At 28.9% G+C, this 8,641-nt stretch overlaps 1 long non-coding RNA gene across 1 annotated transcript; it reads left to right on the top strand.

Annotated features, from left to right (window-relative positions):
- Nucleotides 1-4,799: 4,799 nt before the first annotated feature.
- LOC118064848 (uncharacterized) lies at nt 4,800-8,054 on the top strand. Its single transcript, XR_004690099.1, has 3 exons — nt 4,800-7,131; nt 7,208-7,347; nt 7,415-8,054. It is a non-coding gene; the product is annotated as an uncharacterized lncRNA (long non-coding RNA).
- Nucleotides 8,055-8,641: the final 587 nt, after the last annotated feature.

The following is an 8,641-nucleotide window of genomic DNA, read 5'->3' as shown; positions in this document are numbered from 1 at the left end:
TTACTTCCTCGGCGAGACATCCACAAATTAATTGCGACTGGTACACGGAACAATAACTGGTCCTCCAAACAGGTGGTAAAGCACACCAACCAACAACGAACTAACTTCACCTCGCAACGTCGAGGGCTTTTTCGATAAATATAGCCTAACTGGCACTTCACTATTGCTCTCGCAACGTCGAGAGACTTGTTTTCACAATTTTTACTTTAATTATTACTCCGCAACGTCGGAGAAAAGATGATTGCAGAGAATCAGAGAAGAGAACTTGACACCACGTGCTTACTCGTTCGACAACAACTCCACAATGGCGTCTTTTTGTAAAATTTCTAGCCGGCTGACCACGTGGTGATGATAGCGCCGCCAAAAATAAACTATTTTGACCTAATTGGTAAATTAGGTCAATCAATGATCGACAGGTCGATAACGTATCGACCTGCTGAAGGGCTGGGTGACACTCGATTCACCCATCTCGTTACAAGGTGCATAGTCGAACCTCCCTTAACATTATTTTATAAAGTATAAGACGTCCCACTTTACCTGAATGTTACTTTTACGAATGAGCAATTTTCTGTTTCTATGAAAATTTTGAGTAGGGGTAATGAGAAAATCAGGTAAGGTCCTTATTGAAGGAATGAGAGTAAGTCCGGCCCATAGACTTTAAGTTTGGTTGCAATAGAGGTGGAGCTGGATTATGTGTTAAAGTTAAATCAACTCTAGTGATTGGCACACTAGAAAAATAAGTAAAATTGTTACTTTGGCTCATCAACATTTATTGATTTAATGATCAACTCAGACTGGCCAATTACTAAATCATTCATAGATATGAATTTTTTATTGGCCAGTGGTCGTTGTCAATTATCCTCATTAAAAATATTCAATATATTATGTACTTGTTAAGAATGTTTCGGACTAGAGATTTAATAAAAATGCATCGTGTTTCTGGAGACTAATTGAAAATAACATATTTACGACTTTGAAACAGCTGAAAGTGTATGTACTACACTATATTAGTTTATTAATTCTTCGAGATACAACCCAAGCTACGAACAGTAATGTTCACCACTTCTTTTTGTTTCCATGCAAATAGGCAAAACAAGGCAAAAATAGGCGGTAATATATAAAGTGCATGATTGTCAGTAATTATTTTTTGACGTAGATCAGGTTTACCAACAAAAATTGTTCAGCATATTCTTTAAGAATATTAGTATTTGTTTTTCATCAGCAGCGTTTATTCACGATATTCCAATGAGTGGAGTATTTTGATGTAGACAGGTACTTGTTTCTCAGAATAAGTGGATTTTTCATTAAATGTCCACGGATTAAGCTCAATTAGAATTAGTTTGTGTCATTATTCTGATGTAATATGATGATATCTTCAAGGCGTATAAAAATCGTCGAATTATTATTTCCGTTGACGGCACGTTATGTGAGTTCGCCAAAGTAGATTCTAAATTTGTTATCTGCGACTTAGGCAAAATTCTTGTATGTACAATAGAGCTAAACAATTAAATTATAAATTTTTTTTATGACATTTCGTATTTATTTCTAGAGACTGAGCACGTATTGTTCACGTCTTCAACATTGAACATAAAATTTATCATTGTAATTTTATTAAGGCGTATAAATTAGCGCGAGACTCTTTTCTTCTGCCCATTTATTCATAATATTTATGAACAATTTGTGAATATATTCTATTTTTATAGTGAACAATAGAAAAGTAAAATTAGGGGTAGTGAAGGAGCACGCAATACCCAAAATGAATCCAAAAATCCATTGGACAATTATATTCATTTATTGGGTCCAATAAACTTCGGAAATGTATTGTTTTGCTACCTTCGCAGGCATTTTTTTTCACTGCTTTCGCTTTCCGAAAATTTATGAATAAGTTCTGAAAGGCAGAAAATTTATTAGGGGACTTAACCGTTCAGTCACAAAAGTCGAACGATTCTACCTAGGTTAGAAATGCAATATTGAGACCTAGGTTTATTACTCAACATCAAAGTATCCCATTGTTATTTTAACTCAGATTTCCAGTGTGCGCTTATGCGGGCAGGCAAGAACGTCTTGTCGGTCAGGTATTGGCGCACTTGGCAACGAACAATTTTTTCTCATAGTCTTAATATATGTTTCTGATTTCGAGAAACCAGGTTTGCCTATGCTTGCTGTAGATGACAATTAACAATTAAGTGTTCATCGTCATAACAATTGTCATATATTAAATACATAATAATATCGACAAGAATAATTTAACAATAATTCTACTTATTAAAAAAAGTAATTAAATAATATCTTATATATTTTGTTGAAGTAAATAATTAATTAGTCAGTTAAAAAAAAAAAAAAATTCCATAAAAAATTAATTGCTGCTATTTTAAATAATCATATTCTCTTCTGCAATACGATACTACTTAAAGCACCGTCTCGCTTAAATGCATGGGAACATGACGTTGTGTAAAAAAAAAGTTCGTTTTCAATTTTATGCATATGTTCTACTTGCTACTATATATAGAATATTTTACTACTAGAAATTTAAAAATTATGTTTATCACCAAAAACTTGGTGACGAATGAATTCCCCTTCATATATTGAATGAATAATTGATCTTCGCCTAAAAACGATCAGATAGATAATTACCCGACAATCCATGAATCCACCATAAGAGGTGTATGCAAGCACATTCTTTTGAGGTGGATGAGTTAACTTTGATTATTTTTATAGGTAAAATCTCTCATTATGCCATAAATTTTGAAACGTCCAGTGCTCTAGTGCTTCTGGTGTTCGAAGTATACATTTTAAACACAAAAAGTATTTGTTATGTGAATAATTATTTGAATTTATCACTGATTTATAAATAGTAAGTAAGTATAAAATATGAATAAAGTATAAAGTAAAATATAGTATGAAATGGAACGCCGAGGTAGAGAAGAATGCTTAAAAAAAATTCATAAATTTATTGAAGTAAGCTTAAAAATGCTTATAGTGGCTTTTTATCGTCAATTTTTTCATCTTTTCATGAAATACAATTTTTCAATATTTGTAACTTTATTACTTAATTTGTTATACCTTACAATTTTTCTTTATGTTCCATTTTTCTGTGGCTTCCCCTGATTATGCTCCACCATACCATTCAATCTTTCATTGTATATAATTCAAAATAATAAGATATAAAAGTGTTTATATTTTAATGACAAATCAGAAAAATTATCGACATAAGAATTAATTTTTGCGTTCAAAAAGAGGGATTGCATACACCTTTTATGTTGGGCCCACGAATTGAGGAGTTTATGAGGCCCATGCAGACAATTATTAAGGTAGGACAAATTCTTCAGAAAGGAGACTGTATTGTTAACAATGAACAATAAGGAGCCGTAAAGTTTTACAGCCCCAATTGAAACTCAAGGAACATTTTCTACTGAGGCTCCTAACTTTTAACATAGCAAGATTTTTGGTGTGACTCCACTTTGAGCTGAAAATTTTTATTTTTAAAACTAGTTTGAATTTGAGAAAAAAAAAATCTAAATGGTTAGTTAGAATGCGATATAGAAGTTTAATTTCATACTGAACAATAACAGTAAACTGATATGAATAAAATTTTTTATCGAATAATTGTATGGATTTAATTATTTTTTACATATTTGAATTTATAGTAATACTAGTTATTTCATAAATAGTGAGGTGTATAATGTAAAAAATAATAAAATTCGTCGAATAGTTATATCACTATTATTTTAATTCCATTAAGAACAATATAAAGTAAAGTAGTAAATGCTCAAAAATAAGATATAATCATTTGAAATAATATTAGGTAGATATTGACAATAAGAAATGGCTTTTAAAAATATACCACTCGTATACGAATACGTATATTGTTTTATTTTTAATATGATAATCTCATGACTATATGAAGAGAGTCATTATCAACGGTATTCATTACCATTCTCTTTAATACGAATTGTCAAACAGTTAAATACCGAAATACAAAGAAAATTGTAAATATAAGGAAGTACATTTAATACAGGAGCACGCGCGCAATTTTCAAAGTCAAACAACATTGCTAGAGTTAGTACGTAGGTGGGTGCCTGCTTGAAAAGTTTTCAATGAAAACACAATAGCAAATTATTTAAATTCATAAAAGATAATGAGACAATTATATTAAAAGCAGCAATAGACTATTATGAAAAACCAAATATAATAAAAACTAAGTTTTTTTTGAAAACAATCATTTCATATTATTTTCAATTATTGACGATTACCAAAACCAATTGAAATTTGATAAAAGCAATAATTTAACATTAAGTAAAATATAGTACAGAAAAAATTAGTTAATACTGTTGATATCAGAAGCATAATATTAACAAAACTATTCATAACTAGGGATTTATGAATGTCATTATTTCTGATATCATTTGATTAATAGTGATATGTATGATTTTTAAAATATCCAACTAAAAAATGTAAGTAATGAAAACAATGAAATTTTCAAAATTATTCAATAACTAGTTCTGTTATCATCATTTAACTATTATCAACAATATAAACTAATTTGTTTTGCTGTAGTATCCTACTTAACATTAGAGTATTATTTTTATTGAATTTCAATCAGCTTTATCATAATTGTTTACCTCGTAACAATTATCTAATAATTCAAAATACGTTAAATAAACATTAATGGTAAATAATTGTTTTCAATATTTCATTAATTGTAACAGCCTATTATTATTTTTAATATAATTATTTGATTACTGACGAGTATAAATTGTTGTAAAAAACTGTTTTTAACCGTATTTAGTTGATGCTATTCAGTGATTAGCATTAGCAACTGTTGAATGCCTTCTTTTTTATTTTCATTTATTCTTAAAAGTTTAATAATAATATTCAAGTATTATTAACAATATTTTATTTTTTACATCTATTAACTGATGTATGTTAAAATGAAGTTTGTATAGCGGCTGTGCAGCGAAATTAGACAAAGATGCAGACTCTGGATTTCACCGACTCTAAATAAGAAATAAGCTGATTAAATTTTTTTTTAATAAATTTTTTCGAACGGTAAAAGTTGACAGAAATGAATGAAAACAATAAATAGTGAACTATTAAATAATTGTCTATCAGCTTGACAGTAATGTATAATTGATTTAATATTAATACGAATCGTCGTTATTTTTACTGTAAAAAAAAATTCTATCAATTCATTTCTAATTTATAGTTCAAAGAAACGGAAAAAAAAGTGATATATAAAAATTTCTTTTACAAACAAAAAACTGAAAAAATAAGTAAGAGTATTTATGTTTAATTAATATCACCTCAATATAAAGAGGCGTGGACTTTAAAAAAATTCAAGCACACTATGGCTCTCGTGTCGTTGGAAATATTTTGGTGACTTGTTAACTATTAAATAATTTATCAAAGAGTAACACTAATATATAATTAATTCTTTATTATTATCAATCGTTGTTGTTTAAACTTTAAAAATTTTTAGTGACTAAAAAAAAGAAATATGTATTTATTTTGCGTCCGCAAACGTTGTTAACGTTCGAAGCAACTAGAACCTATCTATGCCAGCTCCATCTGTCGGCTTAGTTTCCGAGTGAGTAAAACTCTGGCCATTCGCTTCGCTTCCATATACACGACCCGTCAGGTAGACCCGGTTTAAGTTTATCATCATAAACTATTAGTGTCTTAACATTTTTATTTTAATCTTTTTTCGAGGCTACTACGATTTGCATTTAGGATATCAATTCTGAACGTATTTTTATGCTTACGGCTTTTTTTCCTCAATCTCTAATCTTATATTCAAAGAGCTCGAAAGTAAATACTCTAAACTTGAGGTACACAATATTAGTACTGGAAAATTTTTTTCCTATCAAATTCTTTTATTTTCGCTAAATGTTTTACTCATGTTTCAACCTGAATATTTTCTTTATGGATTCGATCGCTCAGTGAGCAAAACATCCAAAGGATCTAAAGTTTTGCTCCTAACCCCTGTTTTTAACTGATGAAACGTTACTACTCATGTGAATAAATGTAATCGAACATGTTATTGATTACGATTGTAATCGCTCTAAATGATCATATATCAAATCTTATATTAAAATTCGAATTTTTACTGTTTCCTTTCATACACACAAATTTATTACTTTTTTCTTGCAATCATGCCACATCGATTATTGACGATGAATAAGAGATTCTATTAAAGATTGGTATCACTTCGACTTCGTTCAACTTATCTTAAATCAACTTGCCTTGCTGCAATCATTGCTAAAAATGAAAAATAAATTTAAACAATCGTCTATATTTAATACTAATAGAATTTATAATAAATAATCGAATTCAAGATTATCACGAAAAATTTGAATTGTTTTACCGCAAATACGAGCTTTAATTAAACTAAAGTTACCCACGAAAGAGAATAAATTTCAAAAAAACATTTATTGTTATCTATTCATCTTTCGTGTAAAGTTAAGTTACTACGGCGATTCCGCAATATCGTAGGTTTTCAATTTTTTAATGATATCAACATATTTTCAAATTGTTCTACATGCAAAAAATGTTTAAAATCATGAAATTCCGCCAAGTTTGACTTGCCATAATCGCAAAACCATAAAACTGTTTTTATCAATCGTTTAATCAAAAAATCACATAAATGTGCGTAAGAAATTGTAGATCGAATGTTTGATCAAAGTATTAAAAAACATTTGATAGCATAAATCTTATTCAGAATTTTTCTTCAAGTGTTTGAAGTATCCTACTAAAACTGCCATTATTGGATAGAAGTAAAACTTCGCGCCATGTCCACGTCGCAAATGACTTTGCAAATAACCAAATTCTCATTTTTGAATAATGATTTTAAAAAAATTTTGAAACACCAAAAAAGTTTGAAATCAATAGGAGTGCTATGTCATCTATAAAATTGAGTCTTTCTTTCGTCTCTTTCGATGAATTGTGTAAAAAAATACTTTTTCGAATTTTCCCAAAAAGAGAAAAAGGAAGCATGAACTACAGTTTTTAATGAATATAACTCTGGTCGTGAAAGACAAAGGTGTTCAAATTCTATCAAAAATTTCTGGGCACATCAAAAGTGTAAAACACAGAAGAATTACGCTACATTAAAACGAGAGACTTACCGTACAGGTAAATATTAAATATTTCATTATTATTTTTCACCCATTTTGAAGATTACTATGATTCTAAATTCTATTTATTGCAGGAGGAGGTGTCAATGGAGCTTCGTTAGAATTGTTAGATTTGAAAACGAATGTAATCAAATCGGCATCAATTAAAGGACTGGGAAAAATTTACGATTCTGATGCTATGGAAAATGAGAGTCCAAACAAGCCAATATTTGAGGTAACCTATTAATTTTATTTATTTTACGATAAACGTTAGTATATTTGTATTAATATTCTAATTTTAGTTTCTTATAAAAAAAAAAGAAACTAAGTCATGGGCAAGATGTGCAACAACAAATCTAAAAACTGCATTAAGCCCTCCGCTCACACAAGTCATCACAGACACCCCTAACATACACCACCGAGAACCAGGTCCATCGCATGGCCACCCCGGATTCACTTTTAAAAAACCAAAAATGGATAATAATACAAAGAAACCACCGGAAGATAGCTTGAAATCTACTAAAGCTGAAGTCTTCGATCTCGTAAGAGACGCTTTAATAGATAAAAAAAGTTTAGAAAAAAAATTATTTGAAAAACAAATTAAACGCGAAGATTTACAATTAAAGTTTCTCAAACGAAAGCTTCAAGATTGTGGGGGAACGATACTTATGATATTTCAAATTAGAATAATTTGTTTGTGTTATTATCAATTAAATCTTATTTTATATAACTTTGATCTCAAAAATACATAAAAATGTATTTTAAAAGTTGATAATGAGATGAGTTAAAAAAAGTATCGTATTATTCTTATTTTCATTCTTATATGTTCTTTATACGTTATTTTTAGTTCATTTATTATTGTGTGTAACTCTTACGAAATCTAATGTTATTTTTTATATTCCAAGAAAAATATTCAATTACATTACATTCTACAAGTGATCCTAGAAATAATCGAATGTAAAAATATAAATAATTAGTTATATTTTTACATTACATTATATTTAAGATAACTTATAGAGAATAATATGATTAAACATTTTCCTATGATCATTAATAATTACAGAAAAATGATATTTCCAGCAATGTCTTATACTTTTGTAACAAATACTTATGTATAAGAAAATAGTATATACATTTAATAAATATTTTTCAAAAATAATTAATGACATCTGTTATAAGCAATAAAAAAATACTATTAACGTTCAGCATATTATTAGCTCTTCAATTTGGCTTCGATGACTAGAGTACTAAAGCCAGAGCTGTTTTAAGGGATTGCAAAGCTGATGCTACTGGAGTAGTAGTTGCTAATCAACAAAAATAGCAACAACGATAAACTGGAGTTATTGTAATGACTTATGTGGAAGAAGTTGAAGGTAGCACTAGTGCTACATGAGAATTTGTAGTAAATTGGAGAGGTGTTGATGTATTTAGTGAATGTGTTTCACTTTCTGTGAAAATAATTTAATTTAATGAATGCATGTAATTGTAATGAATTTCTTGGCTAATAATCTAATCATAAATGACAATTG

This window comes from Chelonus insularis, unplaced genomic scaffold (genome assembly GCF_013357705.1).
Source record: "Chelonus insularis isolate UGA/USDA-ARS -01 unplaced genomic scaffold, ASM1335770v1 contig_25_pilon, whole genome shotgun sequence".
Classification (NCBI taxonomy): Eukaryota; Metazoa; Arthropoda; class Insecta; order Hymenoptera; family Braconidae; genus Chelonus; species Chelonus insularis.
The sequence above is the reverse complement of the archived record's forward strand: the minus strand, read 5'-3'. Positions and strand labels throughout refer to the sequence as shown.